The sequence below is a fragment of the Ambystoma mexicanum genome, chromosome 11 (assembly GCF_040938575.1).
Source record: "Ambystoma mexicanum isolate Mex_15411 chromosome 11, UKY_AmexF1_1, whole genome shotgun sequence".
NCBI lineage: Eukaryota > Metazoa > Chordata > Amphibia > Caudata > Ambystomatidae > Ambystoma > Ambystoma mexicanum.
In genome coordinates, this window is record NC_090934.1 from 642,927,454 (window position 1) to 642,948,459 (window position 21,006).

The 21,006-nt window shown below is 41.1% G+C and overlaps 1 protein-coding gene and 1 long non-coding RNA gene across 2 annotated transcripts in view; one reads left to right on the forward strand and one right to left on the reverse strand.

Moving 5' to 3' along the window:
• The window catches only part of ANO3 (anoctamin 3), a 2,087,603-nt gene that overhangs the window by 1,335,807 nt on the left and 730,790 nt on the right, over window positions 1-21,006 (forward strand). The window lies entirely within an intron of this gene.
• LOC138503630 (uncharacterized) overlaps window positions 1-21,006 on the reverse strand; it is a 58,592-nt gene that overhangs the window by 6,965 nt on the left and 30,621 nt on the right. The window contains exon 3 of the long non-coding RNA XR_011279678.1: window positions 8,705-8,860. This is a non-coding gene — a long non-coding RNA (uncharacterized lncRNA). The remainder of the gene's footprint in view (window positions 1-8,704; window positions 8,861-21,006) is intronic.

Here is a 21,006-nt window from a genome sequence, read left to right on the forward strand (position 1 = left end):
GAGAACTGGAGTCTCCCGCACCACCAACAGAAGCCTGCATGGAGGATGTGGCTTGGTTTGCTAATATCCAGAAGGCTCTTTCAAACAAAATAGCTTTATTGCAAGCTAAAATTGAGAGCAAAAAGAATAGCCTAGCCTTGAATACCAACTCACATAAACTACCTGACCCTCAAATTCCCCCATGCCACCCTTTCCGCTTCTCACCAGTCACCACCAAAAAAGTTGAAAACATCATCATGGGGCTCAATCCCTCAAAATGCCAGGGAGATACCTGCCAGCCTCAATCATCAAGGATGGAGCAAAAGAACTAGCCCCGTTCATCACAGCCTTGATTCATTCTTCCTTCAAAAGTTGCTCAGTCCCCAACAATCTTAAAGAGGTATGGGTTATGCCGCTCCTCAAAAAACTAATCTAGACTCAATTATACCGACCAATACAGACCCATAACAGTCCCATTTCTCCTAAAAAATACTGTATAGAGCAGCCTATCTCCGAATTCAAACACATTTGGAAGACAATAACCTTCTAGGCCTAAGACAGTCCGGTTTCAGATCGAGACACGGCACTGAAACCGCACTCTTGGATCTTAAAATCCAAATGGATGAAGCCAGAGACAAGGGCAAGCTTGCCATCCTTCTACTGCTAGACCTTTCAGCCTCATTATCTCAGAATGCCACAAGTTGGATCCCATCCTTCCTCTCGAGCAGAACAAATAAGGTCTTTGCACCCTCAGCATCTGCTGATAGAGTACCTATCCACTGTGGAGTCCAGCAAGGATTGTGTGTTTAACCCACGCTTAACAACATCTTCACAAAGCTCCCGTCTTGACAGCCTTGGTGTCACCTACACAAACTATGCAGATGACACCCAGATCCTCATCACAACCACTGGCTGCTATGTTAAAGACTCCAAAATGATAAATTATATCTACCTCGAAATTCAGGCTTGGATGGCTGCCCACAGCCTCTGTCTAAACAATGACAAGACAGAACTTGTGATTATCGGTTCACAAGTCTTTCTAAACAGTCCGGACCCTCGCTACAAGACCTTTAACATTGATAGGAATATCATCAAAGTTGCCAATGAGGTCAAAACGCTAGGTGTTTACTTATACACTTCACTATCCCTATTCCTAAACAAGTCACACATAAATGCCTCTCAAATACAGCCCCTAAATACTTGAGAGACACATTCTCGAGGAACCATTCTGACAGAATCCCTAGATCCTACTACCTTAAGCGTCTCAACATCCTGCAGTACAAACTGAAAACTGCAGGACGGTCCAGCTTCCCCTTGTTAGCTGCCAAGTGTTGGAACTCCCTCCGCTCAGCCATGAGAGCTGAACCATCCTTCTGGACATTTAGATCCAAAGTGAAAGCCTGGCTCTTCTCCCAGCTGCCTTAATTCTGCGACTACTGATTCTATAAAACATCTGCCTAGCCTCCCCACCCCCATGTGCCATGTCGATCCAACCACTGTTATTTACTGTCCTGTCACAAGTCCACTCCCTGTCTCTGCAGTGAGTACACCTATTGTTCTACTTGGTATATCTCCTGACTGTTAGTCCCGTGCCCTACTGATAATGGAGGACACTGTAGCCCTCCTTCTACTTACTCTCTATGTGGGCCTATCGATCAATCTATAACCTGGTCAACAAGCTATGTCATCTGTTTTTTTTTTTATGTACTTGTAACAAATTATGTATGCTCAAGCGCCCAGATACCTCCGGGTTTGGTGCGCTCTACAAATAATAAACTAAACTACAAGTGATCATTAGAAATGCATGTAATACGATTTTAAAATGAGCCCATTTACAATGTTGGTACAATTACATAATTTCCTTTTTTACTAGCCTATTTTGCAAAACATCACAGTCATCCCTCTCCCTTTTGAAGATATCTGTGATTTCTCCAGTTGCTCACTGCTGTCAACAATGGCTGAGATAGCTTTAACAAATGTACCCCTGACATAGAAAAAGATTAATTGATTGACAGAGAGAGAGAGAGAGAAGGAGAGATGGATAAAGAAAGGGAGCCTACATATGAGCATGCCATACACTGGTTACAGCTATAGATCAACTAATTTCGGCAATGCTATTTTCAAGATTTTCGTTTAATATTTTTATAGAAACATAAGATGTTCTGTTGCATATATGTAATGCTTTGTATAAACATAATGAACACACATTTCGTTGACAGTTATTTGATGTGGCTTTCTTTTTTCCTGCACAAGCTATTTCCAGCTCTGCGTTAGGTATACCAGGCTGTAAAAATGAATATATCATGGATGAGGTTATTAGGAATTTGGTGAGCTGCATGGGCCACTATCAATGATGCACAAACTGTTTCTATATAATGGGGCCAATATAAGTTTGACGCTCTGGAATTAACATGCCGATAATTCTGTTTACTGGCACGTTTCTGGACTGCCAAACTCGGAGTTTGCTGGAAGGGGTTACCTGATTTACTTCCAGACATGAGCTGGAAGTAAGTCACGCCCCACTGGCAAAATACAGCTGGTATCTTTGGCACCGGTAATACCGTCAATTCCCAACATGGAGTCCTGTGGAATATCCTAGAATTACTGGGATATCAGGCGCCGGTAATGGTAGGTCTATGTTCTGGTGTCCCGCTGGCAATTCCGGTGGGATATTGGCAAATTTGTAATGACCCCCAATGTTATTTAAATAATGTATTGATTATGTTGTGCTTGTTAGCCACCATTTGTATTTAAATGCAAAACGTGATATGTTTGACACTGCAAGTAATAGTCATGTCTCTGAATAAAAAAATACAAATCAGCAAAAATAAATGTGTACTATCTTGACATGTGTTGACCTATGAAATGATAGATGTCTTTAATGTAGACACCCATGCATACAGCGTAATGTAATGGCTCACTATAAGAATTTTAGGATTAAAATTGCGACATGAAAATGTAATATCGCTGTATTTTCTTTGAAGAACAGTTTGAAAAATGGTGTGCAACACAAATTATATTCGAACATGTGCCCCATAAATATAATGCTAGCCTGTTTTGCATAGAAATGTTCATTTTGCAAAAACAACCGACTATCATTCTCACCCAAAAGGTTTAATCAGGTATGATAATATTTGGTTGGAGTTTGATATTTGAATAGCAGCTGCCATGTTCAGGATCATGAAGAGTTGTTTAAAAAGCTAAATCATCTCCAAAATATCTGTGGTCATTTAAATATGCCATAGCTTGCAATGTTTTGACGCCGTTGCTAACACATTCCAGTTTTTAGGGCTGGCAAATAGATATTTGCAAGTAAAACATCTGGGTTTGCAGAAAAGTTGCATTTAAAGGAGGATATGGCCCATATTATGTTATGCACTATGGATAATGACAACGACAATCCTGTGTGTCAGTCCTCAAATTGTTGGCTTCCATTATCAAGCATGAGGCGCACTGAGATAGCAGCAGACATATTCACCGTTAAATGGGCAAATCATTTTGTTTTTGCCACATCATACGCAAGGCGTTGTGAAGAGTTAGGCATGCGAGGTAGATTGAACAGTGCACAATTTAAGCCTTAAGAACATATTTTGAAGTGAAACAGTGTATGCAAGAAAGAATACCTTAATATCTGTATTGAAATCAATACCTTCTCTTGGCTCTACATAGAGGCTAAAACACACTATTAGACTCTGTGTGAGGAAAATGCAGAGCACATCCTGGTTTCCGTTTATGTGTTATATTTTAAGAGATTGCTTGGGCCTAACTCTGCGTACCTAATACAACCAACATTTACATGTAAATGAAGTTTGATTTCTTAAAATGCAGCTCTCGGCAGACTAGGAATCTGAGTTGTTTTAGTGACAACTGTTCAGTACTTTTTTTTTTTACAAAAGGCAGCTACCCTATTTGACTGATTTCCTTCTGGTGAGGGTGTAGAAGCCATGGTTCTTTTGAATTATTATTATTGGTATTATCATTATTATTATTATTATTATTATTATTTCAGTTTATAATACGCCTGAACCCACAGGCATCAGGGCGCAGAGAGAAGCAAAGACTAAGACAGAAGAAAAGGTCAAATTACCAGGACTAATCACTCAAAAAGAAGAGTTTTCAAACGTTTTATAAATGTCAGCAGACTCGTTTCTAGTCCTAAGGAGATTTGTTCCAAGCCATAGAGGCCTGCATAGAGTTTTATTAAAGTAGTAAAATTAAACAAGTAATTCAATCTCAGGAACAGAAATCTGCATATCAGAACTCTCTTTTAAAAGTTCCATCCAAAAATCATAGTGTATTCCTGTGCATCGCTGGAGCAGCATCCATATCTGCAGTGCCTGCTCTCCAGAGGCATAGAGCAGCTTCAGGGGTAACAGGTGCCCACTTGATAGCTGCAGTCACAGATAGAGGGGCTTCATTTAAGATATGCACCTCTGTCCTCAAACCCCAGGAACACGAGTATACTGTCCTGGTGGCATGTTAAATTTTAAATATAAGCCATACCTGAGTTTTAAGGTATAGTGGGTGGCATTTCTCAGAATTATTAACATCCAAATCAAATTTGTATAATGCGTGTCTTAGCCCTTTGAGCTTAGCTCCGCTGTGAAAGGATTGTGTGCATTTCCCTCAGCCAGTCTGCTGCTGTCCAGTAAGTCTGCAGCTATGAGTGTTGCCTCTCTTAGTTCCTTTGTGAGGGCAGGTAACACCCTCCATAGAGAGACAGCTACTGCACAGGAATCTGTCCTGGGAACAGTAATCAAATACCCATTCACAAGAGGAGTAGCCTCACACAAGGTTGCTGCATACCAAAATGACCTTGAGTCTACTGGAAAGGGGGAAGGGTTAGTGTAGACAGAGGGAGTTCAGACCAGTTGGAGGAATGTACCACCATCGTGATTCTCTTTGCCTCTAGCTTTTTGTCTTGTACACTCCATTTCTTGCTAATGATGTCAGAAAGCAAGCTCCACTTGTTCGAAGAACAGGGATTGCACTCCTAAAGCAGATTGTTTTAGTCCAATCCCCTGTTGGATTTTGCCTTTAAAAGAAGGTGCTCTCACTCCCTCTTTGATTCACTCTTGAACAGAAACCTGAGGAAGAATTCAGTGTCCCTTTCTTTTGGAGAGTTGATCTTTTCAACGTCTGCTGCCAGTGATTTGAAAACTGAGTATTCCCCTAACCATCCCCATGGCAAATTGGGTGTGAAAGGTTGCCGAGACAAAATCTGCTCTTCAGCAATAATGGTACAGAATAATGGTACAGAAAACCTCACCATATTGAAGGACACCTCCAGTTGTGTGCCAGCCTCCTCCATCTTTGGGAAGCTGAGAACGCAGACTAAAACATATCCTTTAGTCCCTGCATTGGGACTCATCTAAAAGTCAAGACTGTCAGGAACCTTGTGCTTTTGCTCTTGAACCTGTTTGTACCATGATTCGAGCCATTTTGACTACATTGAACCATCAGGAACCTCCAGAGCTGCCTTTGGCACTCAGCAACTCTTTGAAATGCTGAACTGCATGTTTGAACTTGTTCACCACTGTACCGTACAAGCTGAGCATGTTGTTGCCTCAGCTTGAACTACAAGCTTCTTTATTGTACTTGGTGTATTTGAACTGCTATTTGCCCCACCAGCATTTTTTGCTGCTGACCTTCATTCCATTTAAACCGGCCCCGATGGATCTCGAGTCCTGGCCATCGGACACCACATGAAACTGCTCATTTTGAACTATGCATCCAATCAAAAAACATTTTAGCTGTCAAATTGACCAATAACATTACCCTGGTGGCCCTCACAATCCACAGCACCTAGAGTGCTTCATTAAACCTATTCCTTAGCACCAAGCATCCAGTCACCATTATTTTTGCTGGGGAACCGACTGTCCAACTGAACCTATTGGCCCTAATGGTCCGTTGGTTTTCAAATATCGCCTTCAAAACAGTAACTAGCTCCTTTTCAACCCATCCTACACAATGCTCCCCATCTAGAACAACAATACTGTTCTACCCAAACCATGTTTAACCACATGAACAGCACCAAGATGCTGGTTTGATGCTGCTGAACCACCAAGAACCGCAGTAGATATTATTGACTGCTAACTACCTCTTTGGTCCACTTTTGGGACCTAGAGAATGGTTAAGTTATCTTTAATCCCTTTTTGCTCTCAAGAACATAGAGATTTAAAGAAAAGTGAGTTTTTTATTTGCATTGCACCACTGATTCATTACTCGGAGTGATGCATCTTGTTGTCTTTCTTTATTCTGCATTTGTTCATTAGCTGTGGGTTTTGGGTAGTGTTTTTCTATTTAGTTATTTTGCAGATGGTGTGTTTAATTAGAGTGTAAATATTTTTATTGAACTTTGGTCGGGCGTTCACTTTGTTTTGGACAGTTGTACTATTGCTGTTTAGGGTGCTACTAAATCATATTCACAGCGCTTTTGAAAGTGTAGCCTTCTTTGGCACACATTACCAAAAGAGGCAAAGGAGGTATATCTCTTAACTGTGTCTGTTTTACCTGTATGAAAGGGACCTTCCTTATTTTGTAGCTGTTTGAGGGCCGAATATGTGCTTTTAGCCACTACTCAACCCTGTACACCTGCAGTGCAGAACTCATTTTGTTACATTAGTGGTGGCTTTTGGGAATTGAGAAAGACTGTGCCTAAAGCTTAGTCATCCAGTCATCTTACCACGGCTACAGCATCCAAAATAAAAGTGTGCAACGTATATTAGATTCAATGCCAAGGTATTTTTTAATTACTATGATGTCATTCACATTGGACCTACCTAGTACAGAGCCTCATAACATGCTGCCGGCACCAGCTTTGTGGGGGGTTGGGGCTTTGACATGGCAGTAAGACTGCAATAGTGCTAAACTAAACCAAACTCCAAAAAAATGTACATTAAGTTACTCAGATTAGATCTCTATTACATCTTTCATTGTGACAACGCTTTGTGGGAGTGGAAATGATGATTGCATCAAGCATCTTTTGCACTATTACTATCTTCCCTCTTTGTTTTCCAGATTCCCTCTTTACCATGTTTTTTGCAAGTTATATGATAGAAGGGCAGACGCAAAATTGCCTTGAAGAAATTGTAGGAATCTAACTATAGGTGCGGAATCTATCTGACTTACTTGCCAAGTATCAGGACCTTTGTCTGACTGATCAAGAAGTTTCATGGTTCATCCTCCCGATTCTAGCATTGGAAAAACTGTGGTTTCAAATTCAGAAGTAGATGGTTCAGATACTTTCTCTGAAGTTGTCATCACTGTTACCCTCATTTTAAGTTCTCCATAGTTGTCATTAATCAAGGTGACAGTGTCCCATATTTTTCTAGTTTGCAATGTTTCTTTCAATATCACTATGCAAGAAGCTCTTGTAAATAATTGTGGTCTCCTCTCTCCAAAATTGTTGGAATCTTGGTGGATAGGACAGGTTGGTCAGATATTATAAGATCAGAGATTCCCCACATTTGCTGAAGTTAGAGCCTAAAATTCCTTGCTCCAAATGACGTCATGAAATATATACAGCTAGCACGCTGCATTCAATGTACTAAAAAAATGAGGAACTGCGCAATCCTGGAGAAACCAAGATCACTACATGGTTGTCTAAACCAAAAAGGAGAGGGCACATGGCACCACACAATTATAAGGCATTAAGGAACAATAGCTTCCTAATGATTAAAGGAGGCATTTGGGCATCAGATGAAGATCTCAAATTGAGTATAAAAGTAATAGATAGTGACCACATTTTAACTCACACATTGAATATAGGATTGTTTGTCCTAAAATATACCAGAGAACTGCTCTAGTTTCTCCTCGGCTAGTAATAGGTTCAGTTTTGTGATTATGTATGACCATCTTTTCGTGAATGAGGTCTACAGTGTTTATTTTGTTTTTTCATTATTTAGAGGATTGTACATGGATTAGTGTAGGTAAGGCAATTTACATTAGAGTTAAATGGATGTCAGTGGATATACTTCAACCTCTGCAGACCATTGTCTGATGTCTAGCCCCAATAAGGAGCCACACACTTGACTTGCTCCAGCACAGCGCCTCTATATCAGTTTTACCTCTTAGAAAGGGTCTAAATTAATATTTGTTTTATAAAGTATGAATAAAAGCCATACAAGTGTTTTACTAAAGGATTTTGTGTATGCCAAACAGGTATGCAGTGTCTTCTGCACCCAGCTTATATTCCTCCCTGAAAGCAATGTCTGGGAAGTAGTCCAATCACATATGTCTTTGACTAACATATGCCTGTCATCTCCCCCTAACAAGCAACCACACAGAACACCATACCCTTATACTTCACCTTTGTATGACTTCACCACCCTGTGGAGATCTCCCAGGATAACACCATCTGGCGATCTGGGTTGTTTTCTATTTAGGCTTGCAATACAAGAACCCTGTTTCTGTACATACATGCAAACATATCTTTGTGAACATCCCCTAATAGCTCTAGTGAGGAATTCTGAGCTAAATATAAAATCGTATATTGTGCGCGAATATGTTTTTAACATGCTTTCGTAAAATTGAAATACATAACAGTAGAATAAAACAAAGCTACACAACCTGCTCTATCAGTTAAGCTATTACTAGTCTGCATGAATGCAAATTCCATAGTATGAGATCAGGTTCTTAATACACTTAGATGCACACATATTTCTATTATAAATTAAAACCATACACCAACAATAAATAAGTTGTTTTTCCTATCTTTACTTGCCTGGTTCATTCTTTATGTCTTCATAAAGTCGCCGATGGTTAAATGCATCTGCTTTTCTTGCACCACAAATAAAGTAACCAACCAAAACAATCAATACAACTCCCAGTATGCAACCAATAATAGCACCAAATACCACAGCTCCACTTGTCGGGGCATCTGAAAATGTAAAGAAAATATTTCTTGTAAGTGATAGGGGTTATGTCATGGTCTTATACAATGTCATAGATATGAGTATGGGACTGTGTGCCAAAACAATTTAAACATATTTTCCTGCCATTCAGTTGTGACTGCAGATAAAGAAATCATTTGGTTCAGACTGCAAAAGGTGACATAGACAAGACTTTATGAGGATTAGAACAGCATTGGATATATCGACTTGATTCAGCAACAAAGGTCTTAATGTCTCTGTCGAATGTAATACTTTGATTAACTGAATCCAGGAATTGTACTGCGATAGCATTTAACTGTTTGTATCATATATATTGTGAGACAGGCATGCTATCAAGAGAGACACAAACTCAAAGGTGCTTGTTTCAAAACCTTTATTTACCAAGGTTCCTGGGTTGCTGTAATGCACGACTAGCCCCAACTCTAAAGGGATGGGTCCCTTAACTGATGTTTCTAAAGGCCGTCAATGTCTAATAGTCCAAAATAAAAGTCTGTCTGTTTTTAAACCCATGCTTGCCCCCAATCATTCCAAAAATGTGATAGGAAGTCTTTAAAAAGGAAAGTAGTGGTTCAACAGAAAATTGGAAACCAAAGTTGATTTCAGGTGATCTTCTCACCATGTGTAGTCTGGTCAATGTCACAAAAATGAGTTCAATCAAAAAGGGCTGTTCTTAAGACCTTCTCCACAGAGCCCTTGCAGAGGTCTCAAATATCTTCAGTGTCTCTGGGTTCCCTTCCCCAAGCTTCAACTTGTTCAGGTTCCAAATACCACAAAAGAAATATAACACACAGTTTCTTTTGAAGCTTCTCAGGGATCCCTTGCCCAAGCTCAGGCCCCTTTCAGTTTCCAACACAAATTCAGTTTTGTCAGGATGCACTTTGCTTTCTTGGTTAGGCCTCTCAGGTTTACCTTCCCCTAGCGTAGGACCTCTTTTGGTTTCAAACACAAGTTCAACTTGTCAGTATGCACCTTTCATTTTAAACAAAGTTCTTTCACACACACTTCACGTGTGGGGTACAATCAGAGATTTTTGAAACCGCCTGGTACTTTGTCCCTCCTAAGCATGACCACTCTGATCTGCAACCCCTCTCTTTATTTCTTGCACTTAAAAAACCTTTCACCGTCTCTTCATTGTACACACTTTGCACTCTTTGAACTCTTCACATGCCTTTCTTTCAATTTTCTCTTACATGCCGCTAGTGCAACTTCCTTCCTTATATTTCTTTTCTTCTGCTTATTTTCTTATACTTTATGACCTTCACACACTTTCAAACCTTTCCACTCAGTGCAGCTTTAAAACTGACTTTCTCCCACTCCGCTTCAGTCAAAGCTACGCTCCCGAGTTTCTCTCTCTCATTCACCAGGTAGAGTCACGTTGACAAGTGGTTCCACTGGATACACAGGGTTGAGGTCAGGGTCTTACCACCTGCCCCTCAGATACTCTTGGGAATGGCACATGTCCCAAGGGAACAAGGATTTTCCAAAATGCCACCAGCAGGACACAGGCTGCCTAACTCTAGCTCTTGCAGCCCCTCCCAAACACTGAGCCAGCATCTGTGCATGCCGTTTTCATCCAGGCTTTTCCTCCTGCTGCTCTCTGATCCTTGGCTTAACCGTATCCCCAGCTGTTTCACTTCCTTGTGAAAAACCACACCTTTTATAGTTGAAAAAACAGTCAAGTGGAGTCAGGTGTGAGTGTTCATTATGAAATGCCTGACCCTGCCCGACTCTATCCATGGGACAACTTGAGTTCTTTCTATGGTAGGTCTCCCTTATTTTCCCTATGTTTTTTCTATGGGTAATCTTTACTGCTCTTAGTTGCCTCCTCCTCGTCTTGGCATTGGTTGAAATTGGGAAGTGGGGGATGGGGTGAGATTGAAAATACACCATGAAGGTATGTTGGTGTATTATTGGGTTTGGAGGAATACCATGTCTCGCCCTTTCGGTATCCTCCTACCAATCCCTCATGACCCGCAACTCAGGTGATCCTCCCTTACTTGTCCATCTAAAAGCAATGGCCTTTTCCTGGCCACCTGAATGGAAGATCCCAAGGGAGGAGGTGGGAGAATACTGTCAGGTTTCTCACAATATACATATGTAGAGGCTTGGACTGTAACACATGTATATCACCAAGTAGACATGATTATACGCACTAGCGAAAAGACATGACAGATCATCACCAGGTGGCAGAGAGATGATCATCACTCATCAAATTTGTTGAAATTTGTCAAAACATGTTCATTTGAAATGTATGTAAACAATGGATGAGAAGCTTCACAATGCCTAGTAGGTGTTCAAGGGAATCGGATTACAATTGCTCCTAATGGACACAACAGACTGCCACACCATGTACTCTGAGACTGTGAAAGACAGATCCATGCAAAGGCCCCAGATATCAAAATATATAGCTTACTTGGGGACTACTAAACTAGTATGCTATTAGACATTACATGGGACAGGTGTAGGTATTCACTAACACAATATGTCCATCAGAGAACGTCTTCACCAAACTAGTAAACTCTGGAGAGGAAGGTGAAATTATGGCAAGTCTGCGATTGCCGGCTCAGTATCGGCAGGGACTGCCCAAGGCTGCACATAAGAGGCTGATTCCTTGTAATGCTAGGACTACAGAAAAAAGAACTGCATCACATTTAAATTGATGATATGATACACAGCTGAGAAAATGGCTTTGACATAATTTGAATAACACCAACAAAAAGTTGGGCACACATATCAACTTAATATGAGTTTTTGCCAACTCTAGGTTCCGATATTCCATTGACCTATAATAATGACATAATCCAAGAATTGCTACACATGTAAACATCTGTGACAACAATGCGAGCCATGCACTCCACTGTAAACTGACTTGCATAAAATGGCCGGCATGCACACAGCCTCCTTCTTCCTTTTCCAGTTGCTTAGCAACATATAATCAGCACCTAGACACGTGCGTGGAACAGTGAACAGACTGTTCCAGCGGCGCAACTGGAGCAGAAGTCACCTTCGCCACACAATACGTTTTTGAACGAAATTGGGCCCATTCTATGCTGTCGAACCATGTACGACCAACTTGGCCATTGGATCGCATATGTCAGCAAAACCAGCAAATACACACTTCTGCACCGCACCTCGCATCTCGGCATCACGTACTTGGTGTAATGCACGTTGTTTTGCACAAGATTTGATATTGTATGGCATTCATAACGTGCCTATACACAAGTGGATTCCACGGCTACAGCATGTTTTTTGAGCACATGGGGGCTAGTCAAACACAGCTTGCATTTTCAGGTGAATTGGGAAGCACCTCTAATTTGAGTAATACACACAAATATTTCTGAGACCTTCATGCTATTTATGTCTCCAAAAGACCAAGCTATCAACAATGTAATTCGGGCTTGGAACTATAGACTTGCCTCCTCAATTAAACAGTAAACAAAACCTGCAGGACACAGTGAACCACAACTGTAAAGCTGCACAAGACCCCTTTTGAGAAATGTAAAAGAAATCTAAATGACTATGTGTTATCCCACAGATAGAGCCAGCTGGATGCACATATACTGATCCTGAACAGACATAACAGAAGCAGGTAACCTTTTCTGCCCCGTCGATTATAGACTTTGAGTATGTTTATTCTGAAAGTTACGCTTAAAACAGACCACTTCATTGGGTCTTGTTACAGATACAGATCTAACACGGATGCAGATGCTCCGCTGCCCATCCAGTCGTCCATGCACTTTTCAGAAAATGCACGGTACAAGTCCCATTAGGGGTCTTTAAAGAAATATCCGGTCATTAATTGACTCATAATAACCCCGGTCATACACCCGTTTTTTAATTATTGTTTTAAAAAAAAAATCTTTATATTTGGTGCACAGATTATGAACACAGGAACCGCCCCCCCCCCCCATGGGCATTTAGCATACATTTCCGTCCTGATGGCGGCCGTCTCCATCAGATCACTATAAAATGCTCCAGAGGTCAAAGCACAGAAGTGTCAACAAGCCAAACATATCAGTGGTGTCAATTGTACACTACTCTAACAGCCTAGGGAATCAGGCATTTAGATTGATTGAGCTCCTACCGAGTGATAGGCGTTATAACTGTGAGTGACTACTCATTTTTTTTGTTTTGAACTCTGAGCACACATGTAATGTATTGCACTTTATATACCTGTGTTACATTTTTGATGTTATTGTTGTGAATGCACTTATGTAGAAACTCAGATATGGATTTTGTTACGTGTATTCTTGTATGAAATAAATTATACATGAGCCACGCATAGAGCATTGAAGTGGGTGTATACTAGACGGGAATCTCCCTTTTCGATTGTATATTGATATAGTATTGATACCCGGAGTGAACAGGGAATAGCCAGGTGCCCCTAGTGTAAATACATGCATATTTAAGGCTACAGCCAACATTTTAAGATGTGTATGATATCCACATGCCTGACAATTTATGTTACAGCAATGACACTTTAGAAAATGTCCTACTTTTTTATTCGGTTTTAAAGATACACTCAGAGCTGCCAGACTTTGTGCAGTATGTAGTATGTAGCACTGCGAACAAAGGATTTTATATACCACTGACTCATATTGTATTTTTCACCACCATATGGCAGAAAAATCAAGGGATTATGGACATTCGGTACAAAGCTTTTAAGCAAATACAGTTCGATTTACAGTGGAAAACACCCTTATTGAATGTATTGTATCTTATGAAATATGTGTGTGGTTACCACTGCTTTGGCCTACACCCACACCTATTCAATTCTTTTGTGCCTACAACTGCTTTGTCCTACTCATTTGCCTGCCCAGCACGAGTGTGCCAAACACTGATTTGACATACTCACCAGCTTACAAAACTCATGTGTGCCTAGTGCTGCTTTGGTGTGCCTCTACTTCTAGAACTTTCCCGTTTGCTCAAGTTTGTTTTGGTGTATTCCTACACCTAAAAATGTAATGTGTCACCAGGAAAGATTTGGCATAGTACCGCTGTGCATGAAATTCATGTGTACCTAAGACTGCTTTGTGATACTACCACACCTGCAAATTCCACATCTGCCGAGGATTGATTCGGGAAACTCCCCTGCCTACAAAAGCCATATCTGCCTCAGAATGCTTTGGTGTACTTCCTCGCTTATGAAATCCATGTGTACCTATGACGAGTTTGTCAGACTCCTTCACCTTGAAAGGACACTGTGATGAAAACTTTTCTGGCGTACAAACTTGCAAAGGTCAATAATGCCCACAACCGATGTGGTAGAGCCTTACTCCAAGACAATTCATTTGTGCCCAAGTATGCTTTATTGTATTCCTCTGCATACAAAATCCATGTGTTCCCCGAGACCACTTGCGCACACTAGCCCTGCCCCAAATGCACATGTTTTCAAAACTGCTTTGGCATAATTGAAAACCTACACATTTCAAATATGCCTAAGAATCCTTTGGCGAACTGCCTTATCTAAAAAATGCATGCCTGCCTAAGAATGTTTTGGTGTACTACCTGCCTACGAATTTAATGTGTGATTAAGACTGATTTGACATAATCATTCATCTAGATGTTTTATGTGTGATTAACACGACTGTGTCAAACTCAAATCGTACAAAATGCTCCTGTGTATTAATCACACACCCCCTCTAATAAACGTGACATGTGGCTAAGACTGCTTGGCATATTCCTCTACTGACTGAATTCCTGTATGCCTAAAATTACTTTTGTGGACTTACAAAATCCATGTTGGCCTAAGTCAGTTTTGGAATACCCGTACGACTAAAAGGTAGATGGTGGGTTCTGACTTCCGGATGTGTCCTTATTTGGTGTGCTTCTTCTCTACCCACATCCTCTACAAATGTATACTGCCTAGGCCCTGTTATTATTGTAATCTTACTCAAACACAGAGTAAATTCAAACCCATCTACTCTCAGCTACAAATAGTCCATTCCCTTACAATCCAAAGGTATTTCACGTGCCTCTTCAAATACAAACCACCAAGTGTTTGAAGTTTCTACTCGCCTTCCTTTATATGGACATCAAGTCAAATTCAGTAGAACCTTGTTTCCGAAGCCTCAGAAAAAATCTATACAAAGTGACCTGGTTGTACCCGTGCAATCAGGGGGCTTAGAGTTTTGCAAAAAACATCCATCATGATCTCACCCTAATTTACTAGTTTTACTTACTGTTGATAATCCATGACCAATCATGGAACAATGCCAAACCCATAAAATCTAAGAGACAAATGTACCCACTCATGGTGCTTAATCTAACTTTGAATCTATCCACAGCTGCCCAAATTACAATTGCACTTGCAGATTAGGTAGATTAGGGGCCTCCTTACTTAGCACTACACACTGTTGTATGTTTTTGTGGCCGTATGTTTCTGTTCTGTGCAGAGCCACAGATTGCACTTGGTGGTGCTAACCTTCTAAGGATGTACAAATTGCATGGCCCCCAAAATGCTTAGAAATGAGCAATGTTAATCGAGTCCACTCTTTCAAAAGTGCAGCACTTTTAAGCCTATATAAAAGTACAGAGGAAGCCAAGAATTAAATCAAAACTGTGATTTTGGGTTGGAGTCTTCCCAGAGCTATTTTTACAACAACTGATGTACACCTACCATTCAGTAAAGTTACCATTGCTAAGACCAAGAGAACGCCACTATTTTCCAAATGTAATATGCTTTATATGTACTACACTTATCCAAACCTTGTACATGCAATCAAAATTATCTTTTATTTCATGTAGAAATATACTTTTGTTTAATAAATATAGATTTTCATACACGTTCTGTCTAATTTGAGGCTTCGGAGCTAGACCAAGCTTTCAAAAGGATGGTCCGCCATCTTGGATTTTACTTATCAAGTTTGGGGTTGATGCAGATGCAGGCTGTATACAGTTTTGCTCTTATTTGCAAATGTAATTGAGTTGTTGCTCACACTCTGTGAGAGTGTTAAATGATAGCGAGCAAAGTGACAGTACATTTCAAGCCAATAGCTCTTTGGTCCTTCAGTGCATGGGCAAAAAAATAGGGGTTTCTTAAGTGGACTCACTGCTCAACTGCCTTAGGACAATGTGGTGTCCCTCTGTCTATGTGGGTTTGGGCTGTGAGTGCTGTAGGAGTATCTCTGATATCTAAGCCAATGTCCACGGCAATTTTTGACGGAACAATATTGCATGACTTTGTGTTTTCCTTCACTGTCAGAACTCTGGCCTACAAGCAGAGTGTCTACATTGATATCATCTCTGTGAATACATGAAGTACATAGGTTTTAGGACATGGACAACACTACATTCTTGATTCTGCTTTGTTTGTTTCCCAAGTGTAGGAAATGTCACGGTTAAAGGGGCAGTGGCCATAAATGTACCCCTGTGACTGTCCCCTGTCTTGGGGTGAGCCCTATGGGTGCTAACTATGTGACCCTCCCCCGGCTACCTCTAGCCCATCGTCCATTGGCTTGGAAAGTCTCTCTGACCCATTTGTCTTCCTACTAGATTCCCCAAAAGTGAATCAGGGGACTTTGCCCCAGGGCATAGATTCGCCCCAGGGCATAGATTCACCCCAGTTCCTGGTACAGGTTGGAATTCCTCATCAAACATCAATGATATAGCATGCTTTATTCCAGAAATACGATGCACATGAATAAAGGTAAAAGTGGCCATTTATGTCTATGTTGGTATGAGATTAATAATCTCAAGTGGAACAGCAAGTATCAGAGGAGAGCAGCAAGGAGCCTGATATATAGATTATCATTGCAGAGAACGTCCCTTATCAGCATTTAAATGCAAAGATAGGATTACTGATTTGAAACAGTCCTGCAGAGTCAGATCTAGCTTCCTGATCGTAATTGTCCAAATAAAGCTTGCCAACGTACACAATGATCATCAGTTAAATGTGAATTGTTCACAGTCTGCCCCACGACTTGGAAATGCCTCCAGCTAATATATTCCTGGAACCGTGAGAAGGGGAAAGTATACGTTATGTTTGGTCACAACGCCAGGGGAATTATAAGGAGTTTTTCAGATTGTCCCTCAGGAGTCCCGCATGCAATATCCTCCATTTCCACATGTGGTAACCTACGGTACCCATAAGTATTATGGACGTTCTTGCACTGGGGCACTAAAATCATTCTACAACTTTAAAAAATACTTAATTAAGGGAAACATTTACATTTTGATTTTTATCCTTGTTTGACAAATGGAATGCATATATGATTCAAGCATATCTTTCCGCTCCTGTTCCATTAAAAATAAAATGCACAATTGGCGGGAGAAAGTGAGCATCTAAAATTCTCAAGCTCCTATTTTCTGCATTTAGTTTGCCTTCACTTAAGATGTGGTATTTATAGGTTGTTGACCCCTTTGTAATTGCTAGGCTTTCGCTGGCTGTGGTATTTGAATTGAAAAATACCACAAGAGCTAAAGACTTCATTACTTACATTGAGAGTGGTTTTCACAGAGTCATTATTTGATATAATGTATGTTTTCCTTTAAGTCCTTGCTCATTTTGAGTTACTAATTAGCAAGTATGAAACCCACCAGAGGAAAGAGAGGGAGGACATTAGGCGCACCCTGCGCAGACATGTTTCATTGAAAATGAAAATCTCTGTTGCACCGCTATGGTGGGTATGAGTAGAGTAGATGAGGGGCCAGCAGCCGTCATGCACATTTCTGTCATTCCGACCAATACCCTGGAAGGGTTTGGTAATACATGTGACTTTGATCCTACAATGCAAGGTTTTTATTGTCACTGTCAGCAGTTGAGATTTTGGTGTCCGCTGATGGTCCACAGAGACTGCTAATGTAATGCAGAAGACAACATGCAGGGTTCCTTCATGATGGCAATAAAGCACAAACAAATCAATCTGATGATGTGAGATAAATATGAGAAAGTTGCTATCATTTTGTTGATGAACCTACTTCCTTGGTCCTCTATGAAGAACAAAACATCCTCACTGCAGGTGGCACTGCATCCGTGGAAGATGCATTTGTTCATTTATTTAATTGTTTTTTTATAATGCATCTAATACCATACCTGAGCTTGGGTTCTAAGCGTGGTTCCGGTATTTTAACCTCTGTTGCTCTGTATGGTCTTGCTACCAAGACCAGCGCATTGCCCTTGTGCTATCCTATTTTCACTCCTAAAATCCGAAGACAATGGTATTTCTGCAACATTGTAGTGTCAGAAGAGGATATGTGCATTTATTGTAACTATGTCCTTCGATAAAAAAAAGCACTTGACAAAAATGATTATTTATTTTGGTGTTCTGTAAAATAATTCAGGCACCTCTGAAGCACCGTTTTTTTTCTTCAAGTGCTCAAGTGCTTAATAGATTATGCAAAGCAGACTCACTGTGTAAATGAGGTGCTTCATAAAAATCCTGGTTATATATATATCAGTGAATACATGTTGTTAAAGGGACGTTATGGTTCAGTTGCGCTACTAAAGACCTATAAAATTCAGTCAAAAGGGAGGTGTCCTATGGACACCGCACCTGCCCGGCCTATCCCTAATCACAATGGAGGCATCCGTACCACGCCAGTACGAACCGCATGTTAGCATCTTGTGAACCACCTATAAGTAGTTGTGGGAGCGGACGTTTGCCCGTTGCAAAAGTATGCGCATGTGTATCTCTTCCTCTGTCTCCTGGTAACACCGCCCCTGTCCAGCATATGCAAAGAATCTTGTGACAAACTTAGTTTGCAGCAACCCCCCACGTCCTACAGGTAGCTGTACACACAAACATTCCACCTGCTATAACCTACAAACACCCAGCTTGTCCCAAAATGGTTGGCGCACGTGTGTTGCACTATTAATCAGTCCAGAGATCCCAACGGTAGGCATAGGACACCTATGCACATGTGTACAAAGTATTCTGCCCAAAATGCGTCAGGCGGACAGCCGTCCCAATGGAGAACATTCACGACTTCACCATGCAAGCTCACCCATGCTGCACGTGGGCCCTTATATCGCAGACACGATCCGGACCCTCAGACAGTGGAAAAGTACAATGTTCTGAAAAGTGTTATTGGGAAAGTACACACTTACAAAACACCCCACAATGTACCATTGCACATGTATGTATTTGGTTCAATGAACTAGGAGGGACACTTTGCTGGATTGCAAGGTCTCCACAGCAGCCCTACAAAAGGCCACAACCCAGAACTGCTCCGCATTCTGTTTGTAGCTGTTCAGAACAGAGTAGCAGCCCACGTAGCTTTGAGCTGTAATTGATTTCAGACCAATTCTGCTATGCTTCATTACCTTTGCAAGTAATGGCAACCATGTCAACCCGGCACACTACGCACAGTAATGGAGAAAAGTATTAATACCCCTTCCTGTGAACCACACCCTCAGTACCGATAATCACCACTGTCCCATTTCCATGGGCAGCATGCTGAAAACAGAAGTATGTGGCACGTGTACTTCCCCAAGTACCGTGAGGGCTGTGTCCCAGTAAAGCAGGAACAGTCCTTCTTCCCTTTGCCGTATCTTCTTTCCAGCACCCCCTCATTGGATACTGTTAAATAATCATACACACATCCACCAATCACATTAAAGAGCTCTCCATGTAACACTATCAGTTCTGTAAAACATTCCTCTGCATAGACACCACACCCAGAAACGTTACTGCGCAAGCCCTTAGCCTCCATAGTCCCATTTCCATGCCTGCCATCCTCAAAAGCCCCAGATGTGGCTTTTATGCTGTGTGCAGACAAGGGGGTAATACATTGCAACCAGGGTAGGGAATTTAGTCTTTAGTGGGGGCTCTGAAAAGAGTCTTTTTTAAGGTACTTCTAGAGAAACACCTTTTCAGTTTTTATAGGGTTTTGTTTTCTTCTCCTCCTCACAATCTTACAGTAAACTCTTCAATGCATCCTGTAGATGGGCAAACAAAAGAGCTTCACCAATGCTTAACAAAGAAATGCCATTTGCATGGAAAAACTTCGCATTTCGAGAATTAATAATGTCATTGTTCCAGAAGAACATCCCGCAAGCACACAAACAAATCAGACATGCTTCTGTTGATGAGACACCTTCCAGCCTCTGGCTGGGTACAACATACATTAGGATATTCTTCTTGGTGGTATGGCTGAGAACACCACCTGGGCAGTGGGAAAAAGCCTCTTCACTGCATTTATCAACCTCTTCAGTTCATGGAACAAATGTGAACAAGCCACGTAACCCAAATACATGCCACCATAGTGCACAACAACAACATGAGGTGTAGCAAAACTGCCACTTCTCTGCAAAGTGCAAGCATAGTGTCGAAACTGCAGACATAGACAGTGCACCACAATGCCTCCACTCCTTCCAAACTGAAAATGACATCAAAATCTCTTTCCTGGGCATACCTATGCATATCTACCACAAAGACATCACCCAAAATCAATACAGTGCATCTCTCCATGTCAACCCGCCTCACTACGTAGAGCAATGAAATACAGTATTACCGCCCCTTCCTGTTAACCACACCCTCAGTACCTGATTGGTGAATCCCCACAGTCCCATTCCCATTGGCCATCAAGCAGAGAAGCACAGAATGTGGCACGTGTGCTTCCCCAGGTACTGTGAGGGTGGTGCCCCAGAGTCCTTACCTTTCCACTATTTTTTGTCCAGCACTACCTCATTGGGTACTGTTAAATAGTCACACACACATCCACCAATCACATCAGCATCTAACACTGTCAGTTCTGTACAAAACTTCATATGTACCGCTACACATTCAGACTGCAAGTGTCATGTGATTCCAGAGCACCTCCAGTAGACAGCTCAGTAAAACAACATTCATCCACATGGACACCCATCACCACAAAGTACAGGTATGAACACTTTTTCTTAAGTATGTGTACAACTCTGTTATAATTTCCTCATTGCACGGTATCTGCCACTGGATATCCATAAAGTATTTTTTAAAAAAAACTGTTTTTTCTCCCATCACCTACCATCAAGTACCACTGCAATGGTATATGCTTTCAATGTTTTCATTTACCCATACAGCCATTGTAATATCCAAACAGGAACTCTCTTCTTTCCTTCCGACAATGTTACACATTTTTTTCCGCACTAACTCATTGCCTACATAATGCGTAAAAATATCACATAAAAGCAGCACTAAATGTATTGTAGCAA